This window comes from Narcine bancroftii, chromosome 8 (assembly GCF_036971445.1).
Source record: "Narcine bancroftii isolate sNarBan1 chromosome 8, sNarBan1.hap1, whole genome shotgun sequence".
NCBI classification, from domain to species: Eukaryota; Metazoa; Chordata; class Chondrichthyes; order Torpediniformes; family Narcinidae; genus Narcine; species Narcine bancroftii.
The window spans coordinates 37,376,245-37,391,721 of NC_091476.1; the positions used below are offsets into that span (position 1 = coordinate 37,376,245).

The 15,477-nt window shown below is 46.3% G+C and overlaps 1 protein-coding gene across 11 annotated transcripts in view; it reads right to left on the bottom strand.

Annotated features, from left to right (window-relative positions):
* elf1 (E74-like ETS transcription factor 1) overlaps positions 1-15,477 on the bottom strand; it is a 309,211-nt gene that overhangs the window by 105,716 nt on the left and 188,018 nt on the right. For 3 of the 11 annotated variants that reach the window (XM_069893438.1, XM_069893442.1, XM_069893439.1), the window contains 2 exons: positions 4,809-4,896; positions 3,626-3,755 (listed from right to left, as the gene is read on the bottom strand). The exons of 6 other annotated variants lie outside the window; for them this stretch is intronic. The gene's annotated coding sequence lies outside the window, so the exon portion shown is untranslated. The remainder of the gene's footprint in view (positions 1-3,625; positions 3,756-4,808; positions 4,897-15,477) is intronic. 2 more of the 11 variants (XM_069893440.1, XM_069893441.1) reach the window with 2 other exon arrangements.

Here is a 15,477-nt window from a genome sequence, read left to right on the forward strand (position 1 = left end):
TCACTGTGGTTTACAAATCACAAATCTTTTATTGTTTAAAAAAACATTGTAAAATCATACTGGAAATGAACTTTCTCAACTACTGGCATCATCGTCAAGAAAGCAGTTAAATGAGGAAATCCATCACAATGCCTGGAAAATCAATCACAATTACCTTCCAATTATGAAGGCTCAGAGACATTTGTTCTAATTAAGCAGCTAGTTTACCTTGCTCTTTTTTCTCCTTCCTTCAAGGGCAGTGTAGCCCAGCACACAAGATTTTCTCCAATTCTGCAACTTCACACAAAAGAGCCAATTCAAATCTGAATGAATTGAACAATTGAATTTTTAAAACTCCAATCTCCTTCCACAAAACTATTTGCAGATATGTATTGCATTCTTTCTTTGGCTTGGCTTCGCAGACGAAGATTTATGGAGGGGGTAAAAAGACCACGTCAGCTGCAGGCTCGTTTGTGGCTGACAAGTCCGATGCGGGACAGGCAGACACGGTTGCAGCGGTTGCAGGGGAAAATTGGTTGGTTGGGGTTGGGTGTTGGGTTTTTCCTCCTTTGCCTTTTGTCAGTGAGGTGGGCTCTGCGGTCTTCTTCAAAGGAGGTTGCTGCCCGCCAAACTGTGAGGCGCCAAGATGCACGGTTTGAGGCGTTATCAGCCCACTGGCGGTGGTCAATGTGGCAGGCACCAAGAGATTTCTTTAGGCAGTCCTTGTACCTTTTCTTTGGTGCACCTCTGTCACGGTGGCCAGTGGAGAGCTCGCCATATAACACGATCTTGGGAAGGCGATGGTCCTCCATTCTGGAGACGTGACCCATCCAGCGCAGCTGGATCTTCAGCAGCGTGGACTCGATGCTGTCGACCTCTGCCATCTCGAGTACTTCGACGTTAGGGATGAAAGCGCTCCAATGGATGTTGAGGATGGAGCGGAGACAACGCTGGTGGAAGCGTTCTAGGAGCCGTAGGTGGTGCCGGTAGAGGACCCATGATTCGGAGCATTACTGTACTTGCAAAGCACCTACATTATTAAATAAAATATTCTCATTCTGATCAAGTCACAATAAATCTTCCCAACTTCAGTTCACAATCTGGCTCCATGGAGAAATGAATATTTCCCTCCAAACCAGTTTGACAATAATCCCTAGAACACAAAATTAAGTGGATAACGTCCAAACTCTTCAACAGAACAATAACTAAAATCAACCTTCTTACAGCCAAGAATTACCACATTAGCATTATTAAACATGCTCTTCTGTTCAGAGGCAGCCTTGCCATCATTAGATGAACATGGTTTTGTATATTACTACCAAATGCGAGATTGATCTATTAATCAAAGAGGGTACCACAGAACCATTGATAGTCACCAATAACTCCCATAAACAAATTCTTCTGACACTCTTTGCAAGAGAATGACATCATGGTGATGCTTGAAGCCATGTGGGTATTGCCACAGTTCAAGTGGGTTCCTTGTTGCCATTAACTGAAGGAAACTATGAAATGTTGGATATAGCAGGTGGAGAGGAAGTCAACAAGGAACATAACCTGTTGGGATGAATGGTGAGATTCTGTGCTCAGTAAAGATTTGAAATACAAATATTAATTTATACGTATGAAAAATATATGTTGAAAAAAATTATTTGAAAAAAAAATGGTGGCTCTGAAGCAGCTGCAGGCCCAGGAAAATTAGGAGCAGAGATGCAGTGCTGCTCTGCAGGGTCCTACTGTCCGACCAGTTTCTGCTCCATAAATGGTTATATGGTTATTCCAACAGCTCAGTACAAGCTTTAACAGTCTGCACAGAGCCAATGGTGTGGTTTTTTTTATATCAAGTGACCTCAGAGGTATGTGCCCAAGATGGTGGCATCTGTGCTGGACAGTGTACAATGAGGGAGCAACGAATAAGTGCAGGGTCCCAAAAACAGTGATAACACCCCCTACATTGAGGAGGAGATGTCTGGGAGATGACTTTATAGGGACGGTGACAACGCCAACAGACCTGCAAGGACCTCAGTGACTGAAGGACCCAAGCAGGCTGCAGGCTGTTGGCGACTTGCCACTAAAGGACTCAAATGGGCTTTAGGCTGCTGGAGACTGGCTTACAGGAACTAGATATCAGAACCAGGATTCAAGAGGGTTCTGGGAGTAAAAAGGGCTCCTGCAAGGCATATCAGAGGTTTAGATCTGGAGCTTGGGTTGCCAATGGTTTGAAAAGGAGTTTGGGCATTTGCAGAGGCTATGGAATCACTAGAGGCATAGCTGAATCGAGGGTATGGCAGCAGGTCATCTGTCCTGGGTGGCACTGTCCTTGTCTCGCCCGCCCAATATCTTTGTTCAATGTTTGACCTGCTATGTTGAGTTCCTGCAGCATTGTTTTTAGTTTAATCATGGTGTCGGCAAACTTTGGAGTTTTACTCTGGAGAGGTGTTTTGGTTTTTCTTAATTTTTGAATTGAATTTTATATATTTATATACAAATAGTGTAAGAACAAGAAAATATGCTGTACAAGACAGAGTAATTACAATGTATCCCAGAATAAAAATGAACATTGCAAGTAATAAACAAACAGACAGAATTAAATATTATATCTCTTGTTCCTGCAAAAAAAAAACCCAAAAGAATAAAGGCTGTAACTAACTAATCTTAAATCTATAGCCCCTGAATTTTAAAAAAATGGCCACTGGGACAGTTTTAACCACCAAAAAGGAAACAGTAACAGAATTGCCTTATATGTAAATAAGTAAGTTCAGGAAGCATACAAAATGTTACATACAAAATAGTAAACCACTATCATTCATTAAACATTAAAATATTCCATAAAAATGTGCCACATTTTATCAAACTTAACTTCAGTTTTCAAAATATTACATCTAATCTTCTTGAGGTTCAAGCATGATAAGGATTGGGTCATCCATTGTGCATAACTGGGAGTGATAGAGTCCTTCCATCTGAGCAAAATACATCTTCTAGACATTAAAGTGGCAAAAGGTATCACACGGAAATCTGACACCGATAATCGATTATTCTCTATCACCACACCAAATAAAGTCATAATGGGATGAGATTGAATAGTAACCTGGAAAATACAGGTGAGAAAATTGTTTTTTCTTGCCAGTTGATGTGCTCAGCAGCCCAGGCCTGTCAGCACCCACGCAGGGCTCCTACGGTTATTGGGGATGGGAACGGCTCAGGGTGCCGCAGCCTGGAGTGCTGCTGGTTGTGGAGGGGCCAAGGGCCATCGCATGCGTGTCCCGCTGTGAACTCGAGCTTAGCTTTAGCTCTAGAGTTGGGCACGTGGCAAATGCCCCTCGCTCCTTGCCTCAGCTCGACCTGTGTGCATGTGTCCTGGCAGCCTCTCGCTGCAGAGATCCGAGCCCTTGCTGGCTGCCTCCCCTCTCGCCGACAAGGGCAGACCGCCCGTATGCTGGATGAGCGGAGGTGCACGGGGTGGGGGGGGGGGGGGGGGGTTGTAACTTCTTCTGCTTGTCTACACTCACATTTCCAGTGTTTCTGAGTACAAGCACCACCATATGATTTTCATTGTATTGACTGCCATTTAACATGGGATGGGGTTATGGTGGAAAACAACCTCTCTGCCGCTGCTGTGAACCTGGGAGTGGCAGGGCTCTCTCCTCACCTTGCCTTGGATTTGACATTGTGGAGATATTCATCTCACTGTTTTAAAAAACCCTGTTCCGATGCATTCCCTCCTGTGGTCGGCAGATGGCTCCGGTGTGACCGCGGCACTGATGCAGGGCTCTCCGCTGCTGTGGAGTAGGAAGCTTGAACTTAGACAAGGGCGACCGCCCACGGCCTCCACACATTCCCCCCCGCCCCCACTTCTCCACCCCATCTACCCTAAAAACAACCTTCATGTGCTTTGTTTTATTCATACCATCTCCCCTCCTTCACCTCCCAGACTTGGACTACACTGGGGAATCGTTCGCAACTTCTGCCAGAATTTCAGGTTTCCTAACGAGAACCGCTTTTTGTTTTAAGCCCAGGAATACTGACATGTTTGGCTTAATCTCTCCTACCCGTTCATTCCAAGGATCATTTACATGACCGAGGGCCTGGCAAAGCCCAGGCTGAAACTCAGCTCTTGAAACAGGCCATGACACACATTCCAATTTGGATCCTGGTGATGTCCCAAAATGCTTTGTAAGTCCCTGTTGCAATGGGGAGAAACGGAGCAGCCAGCACTCACAGATGCTCACCCAGGCAGGCACTCTGGGAGGGGGAAGGGAGAATCAATGACCACCTACAGGCAGAGAGAGGAGGAGGCGAGGACAGGTAGGGGAGGCGAAGTGAAGGGCGTGGTTGCAGCGAGGGATGGTTGCAGGGTGAAGGGTCGAAATACGTTTTAACGGGGGGGGGGGGGGGGGCAATTTCTGTGCTTGCCATAGGCGCCATTTTCCCTAAATATGCTACTGACTAGAGGCAAATCCATTGACACTTGGATGAGACTCTCTTTTGCTTCTTTCTCTTATCATTAGGGGGTTCCAGACAACGTTCATGCTCTTTTGTTTGCCTTATGGCAGACAAAAGTTGAAGTTCATCATGAACATATTACATTTTTTGTCCAATTACATGACAATAAAAGGAACCTTGAACCATAATAAACATTTTAACTTCTACTGTGAATCAGAGCCATTTGGCCCAACTCATTCACACAGACCAACAAGTCAGCTGTTGGTCTAATCCCACTTGCCTGCATTTATCCTTCTAAACCTTCCCAATCCATTTTCAAGTGTCTTTTCAACCTCAATGTCACACCCAACCTGCCCATGACAGATTTGTCTCAGGTTTGGACTACCCACCTAATAGAGATAATTGCCCCTCAGGTCCCTTTCCAACCGCTGCCTTCTCAGCTTTAACCTTTGTGCTCCAGTTCTAGAACTGGCTTTCCTGGGGGAAAAAAAGACAGCAAGTTTTCAGAATCTCTGGGGAAAAGGGTGAAATAAAATATATGAAAAATTTAATGAGATCTGATCTCAACATGTTCAAGCAAAAATATTTTCATTCCATTGCTCTCAATGACTTGAAATGAGGTGATTATCCCAGAGTATGGCATTTAGATTTTTGTCATAAGTACAGAGGTACAGTAAAAAGCTTTCTGTGTACATTAAAAAAAGCTAACAAAGAGTGACCACACTGCCAAAAACAAAGAAAAAAAGAAAGTCCTTTCAGAGACAGCAAGTTGTTTAGATCATGTTACCTCCACTAAGGTAGCCACCTCTGCTGCAGCTCGGCGATGAGCTCAACAGCCCCTCCCACACCCCATACCTCTTCCTGCCTCATCTCCGTTGCACTCCTCAGCACCTGGTCCTGATACCCAGAAGAAGGTGCTATCAGCTTTTGAATGGAAGTGGAGAGTGGCATCAAATGGTTGTGAGGATATTGTAAGAAGTCTAAATGTCATCATCGATACCACTGAAGTCCGGTACAGTGGCATAGCCAGTAGTGCTGTCCCCTCGCAACCTCTGAGACTCGTGCGCAATCCTGACATCAGGTGTTGTCTGAGCAGACTTCGGATACTTCACACCCCCCCCCCACCCCCCAGCCCCTTTCAAATTGCAGCATATGGGTAACCCTCCTGGGACCCGGGCATGATTACTGGGACAAGGTGCTGGAAACATCTTTTAAATCGCAGGGGGATCTACCCATTAAATTGGCAGCCCGGCGATTAAAGGAGATCCCGCCCCCACAATGATGCGTCATGCACTCACAGGAAGTTCAGATGCTGGCTGCCCGGTGACTCATGCACCCAAGTGCTGACATCATTGGAATAAGCAGGTCGGCCATTTTCCTATTCAAATCAGCTATTGGCGAGACCTAGATAAGTTTAACTGGGTTCCTGGACTACCTCTGAGGCAGGTCATGGACCCGTTGGGTTCTGACGGGGTTGACTCATTTGGACCCTTTCAAACTGCTGCATAACTTGGGCGCTAACCGTGCAAATTGCCTGGTTAACCCCTTTTTTCACAGCAGTTTGAAAGGGCCTAGGGAGAACATTCGAACTCCGTCCACTCAACACCTGAGGTTAGAATTGCATCAAGCCTCAGGTGTTGCGAGGGGTGACTAAATGGGTTTGCTGCAGGCACTCTGGTTCCTCACACATCCCAAAGAGTTGTGGAGTGGTGTGTTAATTAGCATGAAGGAGAGGGGTGGGACCTGGGGCACACTGAATAGAACATATGGATAATAAATAATGGGATGAATATAGGTTCGGTGCAATTGGGTGGTTGATGGTTGGTATGGACTTGGGCCTGTCTCCCTTTTATAACTCCATAAAAGGTTACAAAATGATGGTTGTAATTTTTTTTTCTGAGACAATCCAAACTGAACAACAATGCCATTAAAAATTCTTATTTCACAAATTGTTCACATACAAGTTGAAGTACACCTGAGAAGAGAATCGCTTTTAAATATGTGGCTGCCACAGATGGATAAGCTCATATAAAGCTTCTGAAAGAACATCTCCACTCATTTTTATTTGGGTAGTGAAAATGCAAGGCTAGCAATTATATACTTTGTGATGGCCCACTGCCACAGCGATCAAACCAGCACTCCGGGCGGCAAGCATACCTAAAAGCCAACAGACCACACAGCGACACTGGCCCTAGCAAGCAAACCGGCAGACGAATGGCAAGGGCGACTTAAGGGCCAGCGACCCCAAAATGGCACTGGCTCCTGCTGCACAGCCAACAGACAGGGACAGTATGTGGGGAAGAAGGTACTGTCATGCGGGAAGGTACCCGCGCGTGGGAAACCCACTTTTGCTATGTGGGTCGTTACATCAGCAACTGGGGAAAATGGTGGGAACGCGAGAGGTATAAAAGTTGGGCTTGAGCCCCAATAAAAGCAGAGAGCTTAACCTGACTACACTCATGAGTGAGTCTTTCTTTCGACTAGCGCGTGGCTACAACTCATCACTGATTGGTTTCAGAAACCACAACTTGCACTAGTGCACTGGTTCATTTCTAACATTGGATCAAACCCCAGTCCAATTGGCAACACATCAATGCTGTGTAGAGCAAGAATGGTCCTGGTGGAGTTGCTATCTTTTGAATGAGACATGAAACAGAGGCTTAATTGGTTGCTTTGGTTGGCTGTAAATTCAAGGTTCCTTTCATTGTCAAATAATAATACATAAAAATCTAAAAAATTATATCAACTTTTGTCGGAGTTAAGGCAATAAAGAGTCACCATGAGCATTTCCTGGCACCCCAAACAAGAGATACAGAAGCAAGAGAGAGTCTATTCAGAGACACTGAGTGTCCATAGATTTGCCGCAGTCTCTGCAGACACACAGATACAAACCTCTGACACGATCAGAAAGCCTTTAGCCCCCAAGGCCTTTGGGAACCTTAGTGCTTGACATACTTCGAGTTGGAGCTGGGGTATTCTCCTAATGTTCAAGACAACTTTTATCTCCCATTTATATCATAAGCAGGTTTGGCATTTATTTCCACCATGTTGGTGGGATTGTGCTGTGCACAAATTGACACATTTCAAAATATTATTGACATGCCTGAATGATGCCTTAAGGTGGCAGCTGCAGGGGTTGGGGGATGTGGGGGTGGTTGCCAGCACTCAGCTCCAAGGAAAGAAATAATGGTTAATTCTACAGAAATTAAGCCTAAATATCTGGGCCTTACTGAAGGAACTCTGGCATCCAAGCTACTGCCAGCTGGACCAACTTACACTATGTGGCCTCTCAAGTGGGTCCAAGGATTCTATGGGGCATTTCAAAACATCGAGAACTTCCCTGGCTTGTGTCTTGGGCCATGTTAATTTCTCACTTCACATTATTGCAAAAAGCCGATGATCTGCACATTGATCTGTTGCCACGTACAATAGTTGCTGAACCTCCTATGTACAATGGAAACAACACTACAAAATACCACAGTGGCAGTAAAGCTGTTTGTTAGACTGCGGTTTTGAAGCCTCCAATATAAATGCAAGTTTTTCCTTTCTATTAAATGCCTTAAAACTGTTAAAGATGTAACATAAATATGTAAGTACGAGAAGAAACACACATTACATTTCTCAGATCTTTCTTTAACTTTATCATCAATATTTCAAAGTCTCCTCTTCTATGATAATGTGCCATGTCGACAAATGGTTTCCAAAATAATAAATCCTGTGGCATCTCTCTCAAGTGACTATGTACAAAAGTTACAGCCAAATTTTGGCATAAAGTTTGTTTTTTATTTAGGGGATTTTCATTATGTCTTTGACAAAACCACAGTGTTTCAAACCAAGCGCTCTGCACCAAGAGTAACTTCCTTTCAAATTATCATTGTTTTTGAGCAGATAAAGAGTTTAAAAGAAATCCAGGAGCATGAAAGAAAATGAAAATAAAAGTAAAACTGTGGCAAATCTGAAACAAAAAAAGACGAAAACGCTGGAAAAAAATGTCAGCATCTGAGCAAAACTTCAGCTGAAACACAAAGCTGGAGAAACTCAGCAGGTCAAACAGTGTACATTATATAGCAAAGATAGATATACATCTGACATTTTGGGCCTGAGCCCCTCATCAAGGTATGAACAAAATGAAGGCAGGTTCTGATCTTTTTACATAGACTACATTCCAGGAAATTGGGAATAATTTCCTGGAATGCAGCGTCTGTGTTAAAAAAAACAAGATTCATCCCATCCCTTCACCGAACTGGGTCAAGATTCTGATTATTTCTCTTTTATGAGGGTACAGGTCAACAAAAGTAGCCACTCCAACAGGGAGCAGAAAGAGAATTGGTGGGCATGATAACAGACAATTGTCAATTTCCCCAAGGTGAGATAAATGAAACAAAAGTGCAGAGTCACTGAAGAATGGGGTGGGACAGAAACCAAACTTTTATTCACTTGACAAAAGTAATTTCAAGTCTTAAAACCAAACTAGAAACAATACAGCCCATTAACTAGAAATGTTAACTCCATTTTTCTCTCTCCACAGAAGTTGTGTGACGTGATGAGCATTCCCAGCATTTATTGTCTTAATTTCAGATCTTTAACTTCTGCAGTTTCCTGCTATTCTCCTAACACTATTCATGTTGAAGGTGGGAATGTTCTTGGTATGCTGGACTATTTGGTAACTGCATCAAGTTCACACGTAAATAATTTCAAGGAAATTCAAAATTAGAAGCTTCGTTATGACAGCAACTTGAAGCAAACCTGTAAGCAACTGTGAAGGAAATCACTGTGAATTAATTTTAGAATTTTGCTGAAATCTGGGGGTGGAATGCTTCACCCAACCAGAGAAATGACTGGAGAAGGAGGTTCTCTTGCAGTGTCTCCCTGTTGCTTCTACTCCACAATGAGGCTGACTCCTAGGTGGGTTGGTGTCCCTTGAATATCATCTGCCCTCCAATGTCTGGCTCAAGCGATTCTCGCTTGTGCTGACATATTGAATCACAAACATCTCAGTTAGTTCTGGGAGCTTTCCAGATCAATGCAGCTCACAAACTAAAGAAGACAAGCCATGGAGAGAATCTCTGAAAAATGTTAGCTGATTGTATGCCTTTATCACTTTAACTTTCTGATGGCCAACATTGTCGAGCATGAGACTGAGATCAGTGTAGCACACTGCTATATTGGAGTAGACTTGGAACTATGAATGAACATCAAACAAAGCTTTATTTTAAACTTAAGAACAAATCCATTTTCATTTATGTGCAAAATGACAGATTAAATGAATATGTTTCCAACTTCTATTAATATCAGGCTGTTAAAAAAAATCCCAGATGTCACCTTTTGAGTTGCCAAATAACAAGTGTTGCATTTATTTCAGTTATTGCTCAATGTGTCAAGTGGACAGAGGGTAAAATGCAGTTTCTCCTTCATAGTTAGCACTGTTTTCAATGAGGAAGGGGCGTAGCTTCCAGAGATAATCACTTGAATTTTTAGGAAAGTCAGACATTGGTGAAAGTCATTGAGTCTCACATGTCCACAAAACTATTTTCAGGAGTATTTTGTTTTACTCCAGTTGTTTTGTTTTACTGGAGTCAAAGAAAAACTGCAGATGTTGATAACCATGAAGAATATTACTGGAAGCAGTCAGGCAGTGGAGAGAGAAGCAAAGTGCTAATGGCGCATCATATTGAGGCAGTCTCACCATTCAGATATCTAACTTTAGAAGTGTACACAGAACATGGGTGCATGAGCAGAAAAGGCACACTGCACCATAGGTCGTCAATAGGCAGGGAGGGGGACAGTGTGAGGGAGTGGGAGTGCGATGGAAAGGGAGGGGAAAGAGGTGAGGGGAGCGAGGGAAGAGCAGTAGAGCGAAGGGGTGGAGTGATGATGGAGAGGGTGAGGTAGGGGACAGAAGAGGTGCAGAGGAAGGAGAGACAGGAGCTAGCAGCAGACTGAGGAGAGGAGGAGTGAGAGATGGGAGGGGCAGGGGAAAGAGGAAAGAGGGAAGAGAGATGAGAGGCAGCAAAGAGCAAGAGATGGAAGGAGCAGAGAAGAGGGAGGAAAAGGACTAGATGATGAAAGTGGTGGATGGACCCAGGGGAGGGATTGCTTGCTGCTTCGTGTACTGCTGATGCCAGCTGTGTTCTCAACATCCGGAGACCATCACCAGGGCTGCTGTTGGCATGGAGCCCAGTCAATTGTCTAAGGATTCAGATCTCCACAGGAGCCTCCCAGTAAGAGGAACCTCCAAGAAAGTCATAACCAGTTGGGAATGACTCTAAAGATGGAAAGAGCTCAGAAAAGTTGATGCGAGGGATACAAGTGAGAAATGGCTGGGTGAAGAGCACCAATGCTCTGGCAAATATGAGGGTGTTAGGTCATATTCTAGCCAGCTCTTCTGTCTCTTTAGCAGACCCACCCTGGATTCTACCCTCACACCAGCAGAGATCCCCAATCAAAGATAAAACATCAGTGGCCCAGGAAACAGGCAGCCATTAATTTGTAATGCAGTTAGACTGTTACCTCAGAACTAAAATGAAAAAGCTATAGAAGTGGGTTCAATGATGATTCAAAATCTATTTAAACAGATATGTGGATAGTGTAGACAGCCGCTTCAGAAATACAATGTGACTTTAGTTTACAATTGTGGAAAAGGAATGCACTTAGCCGATGCGCTATCTCGTGCTGCTAGAAAATGCATGATCCAACAAGCTGAGAAAGAGGACACGTTTGCTATAATGACAGTAAATGCACATCTCCTCCTCCTGGTTGGATGAACTGAGGCAGCACACAGCTGAAGATGCAACTTTGAGGACCCTGAGCACTTATATCAAGGGTGGATGGCCCGACAAGCAGTACAGTCTACCGTCTGAAGTGCAACCCTACTTCCCATTCCTGGACGAATTACTCATCAATGATGGACTCATAAAAGAAGGCCTGAGAGTAGTTGTTCTGAGTTCACTGCAAAATATTTATGTCAACATCCTGCACAGAGGGCACTAAGAGGCAGAAGCAACCAAACACAGGGCTAGAGACATCATTTTTTTGGCTAGGGATGACCGAGACCAGGAGGTACAAGCTTGTTCAGTGTGAAATAACACCAGACCGCACCAACAAAAAGAGCCCTGGTCAACCGTGGCAACAGACATCTTTGAATGGCACGGTCAACAGTATTTGGCTCTTGTTGATTTATACTCTGGATGGTTTGCGATAGACCTTTTACGCATCGTCATCTCGTTGGCAGTCTTTTCTTTGGCTTGGCTTCGCGGACGAAGATTTATGGAGGGGGTAAAAAGTCCACGTCAGCTGCAGGCTCGTTTGTGGCTGACCAGTCCGATGCGGGACAGGCAGACACGATTGCAGCGGTTGCAAGGGAAAATTGGTTGGTTGGGGTTGGGTGTTGGGTTTTTCCTCCTTTGCCTTTTGTCAGTGAGGTGGGCTCTGCGGTCTTCTTCAAAGGAGGCTGCTGCCCGCCAAACTGTGAGGCGCCAAGATGCACGGTTTGAGGCGTTATCAGCCCACTGGCGGTGGTCAATGTGGCAGGCACCAAGAGATTTCTTTAGGCAGTCCTTGTACCTTTTCTTTGGTGCACCTCTGTCACGGTGGCCAGTGGAGAGCTCGCCATATAATACGATCTTGGGAAGGCGATGGTCCTCCATTCTGGAGACGTGACCCATCCAGCGCAGCTGGATCTTCAGCAGCGTGGACTCGATGCTGTCGACCTCTGCCATCTCGAGTACCTCGACGTTAGGGGTGTGAGCGCTCCAATGGATGTTGAGGATGGAGCGGAGACAACGCTGGTGGAAGCGTTCTAGGAGCCGTAGGTGGTGCCGGTAGAGGACCCATGATTCGGAGCCGAACAGGAGTGTGGGTATGACAACGGCTCTGTATACGCTTATCTTTGTGAGGTTTTTCAGTTGGTTGTTTTTCCAGACTCTTTTGTGTAGTCTTCCAAAGGCGCTATTTGCCTTGGCGAGTCTGTTGTCTATCTCATTGTCGATCCTTGCATCTGATGAAATGGTGCAGCCGAGATAGGTAAACTGGTTGACCGTTTTGAGTTTTGTGTGCCCGATGGAGATGTGGGGGGGCTGGTAGTCATGGTGGGGAGCTGGCTGATGGAGGACCTCAGTTTTCTTCAGGCTGACTTCCAGGCCAAACATTTTGGCAGTTTCCGCAAAGCAGGACGTCAAGCGCTGAAGAGCTGGCTCTGAATGGGCAACTAAAGCGGCATCATCTGCAAAGAGTAGTTCACGGACAAGTTTCTCTTGTGTCTTGGTGTGAGCTTGCAGGCGCCTCAGATTGAAGAGACTGCCATCCGTGCGGTACCGGATGTAAACAGCATCTTCATTGTTGGGGTCTTTCATGGCTTGGTTCAGCATCATGCTGAAGAAGATTGAAAAGAGGGTTGGTGCGAGAACACAGCCTTGCTTCACGCCATTGTTAATGGAGAAAGGTTCAGAGAGCTCATTGCTGTATCTGACCCGACCTTGTTGGTTTTCGTGCAGTTGGATAATCATGTTGAGGAACTTTGGGGGACATCCGATGCGCTCTAGTATTTGCCAAAGCCCTTTCCTGCTCACGGTGTCGAAGGCTTTGGTGAGGTCAACAAAGGTGATGTAGAGTCCTTTGTTTTGTTCTCTGCACTTTTCTTGGAGCTGTCTGAGGGCAAAGACCATGTCAGTGGTTCCTCTGTTTGCGCGAAAGCCGCACTGTGATTCTGGGAGAATATTCTCAGCGACACTAGGTATTATTCTATTTAGTAGAATCCTAGCGAAGATTTTGCCTGCAATGGAGAGCAACGTGATTCCCCTGTAGTTTGAGCAGTCTGATTTCTCGCCTTTGTTTTTGTACAGGGTGATGATGGTGGCATCACGAAGATCCTGAGGCAGTTTACCTTGGTCCCAACAAAGCTTGAAAAACTCATGCAGTTTGGCATGCAGAGTTTTGCCGCCAGCCTTCCAGACTTCTGGGGGGATTCCATCCATACCTGCTGCTTTGCCACTTTTCAGTTGTTCGATTGCCTTATATGTCTCATCCAGGGTGGGAACCTCATCCAGCTCTAGCCTTAGGGGCTGTTGAGGGAGCTGGAGCAGGGCGGAATCTTGGACTGAGCGGTTGGTACTGAAAAGAGATTGGAAGTGTTCTGACCATCGGTTGAGGATGGAGATCTTGTCGCTGAGGAGGACTTTGCCGTCTGAGCTGCGCAGCGGGCTTTGGACTTGGGGTGAGGGGCCGTACACAGCCTTTAGAGCCTCGTAGAAACCCCTGAAGTCGCCAATGTCCGCGCTGAGCTGTGTTCGTTTGGCGAGGCTAGTCCACCACTCATTTTGGATCTCCCGGAGTTTGCGCTGATGGGTGTAAAGGGTGGGGCCAGTACTGCGCGCACTGCACTCCACCTAAAAGCTCCTTTGCGCAGGCCCGAGGACAGGTCCACGTCCTCCCCCTCCACGTCCTCCCCCTCCACGTCCTCCCCCTCCACGTCCTCCCCCTCCACGTCCTCCCCCTCCACGTCCTCCCCCTCCACGTCCTCCCCCTCCACGTCCTCCCCCTCCACGTCCTCCCCCTCCACGTCCTCCCCCTCCACGTCCTCCCCCTCCACGTCCTCCCCCTCCACGTCCTCCCCCTCCACGTCCTCCCCCTCCACGTCCTCCCCCTCAAAAGATGCTCACAAACTCAAGCTAGCATGCTGGAACATCAGAACCATGCTAGACAAGACTGACAGCCACCGACCTGAACGTCGGTCTGCCCTCATTGCACATGAACTCGTTGGCAGTCATTATCAAGTTAAAAAGACACTTTTCAGTGCAGGGGGCTCCCCACACTCTGCTGTCGAACAATGTCACCCAGTTCACCAGTAAGAAATTCAGATACTTTGCAACATGGGATTTTAACCACATCACTAGCAGCCCAGAGTATCCATAGTCAAACAGGTTGGCTGAAAGAGCCACGAGGAGCACGAAGGAACTCATGGAGAAGTCCCAAGAAAAATACAGATGTATTCCTAAACCTGCTGAATCTCAGAAACATCCCCGGTGACGCCACATTGGGCTCTCCATGTAACGACATGTCCAGGCAGACACGGATAACTCTGCCTGTGGCAAAGAGACTCTTGGAGCCTCAGCTGAAGAACCTGCAAGAAATTAAATCCCAACTGCTGAACAGGAGACTAATGCAGAAAAGATGCTATGACAGAAACAGCCGACCGCTCGTGCCAAAGGGCAAGTCATAAGGATGCAAATTCCACACGGTTACGAACATATGGGCACATTTGAAAGGAGCTGCCAGGAGCACAGGTCATACCTGGTAAAATCAGAATGAAGGATGTATTGGAGAAACCGTTGTTACCCTTAAGGGAACCACCCCCATCCCGAACAATTCCTGATGAGTCTATAAACCAGGATCTGGAACATGAACCCGGGGTAGGCACATCCATCCCAAACCATTCCTGATGAAACTACACACCAGCCACCTCCCCCTCCCCCCCCCACCACCCCCATCCCGAACAATTCCTGATGAGTCTATCAACCAGGATCTGGAACATGAACCCGGGGTAGGCACACCCATCCCAAACCATTCCTGATGAAACTACACACCAGCCACCTCCCCCTCCCCCCCACCACCCCCATCCCGAACAATTCCTGATGAGTCTATAAACCAGGATCTGGAACATGAACCCGGGGTAGGCACACCCATCCCAAACCATTCCTGATGAAACTACACACCAGCCACCTCCCCCCCCCCCCCCCCACCACCCCCATCCTGAACCATTCCTGATGAGTCTATAAACCAGGATCTGGAACATGAACCCGGGGTAGGCACACCCATCCCAAACCATTCCTGATGAAACTACACACCAGCCACCTCCCTCTCCCCCCCCCCACCACCCCCATCCTGAACCATTCCTGATGAGTCTATAAACCAGGATCTGGAACATGAACCCGGGGTAGGCACACCCATCCCAAACCATTCCTGATGAAACTACACACCAGCCACCCCCATCCTGAACAATTCCTGATGAGTCTATAAACCAGGATCTGGAACATGAATCCGGAGTAGGCAGAGCTCCCTCAG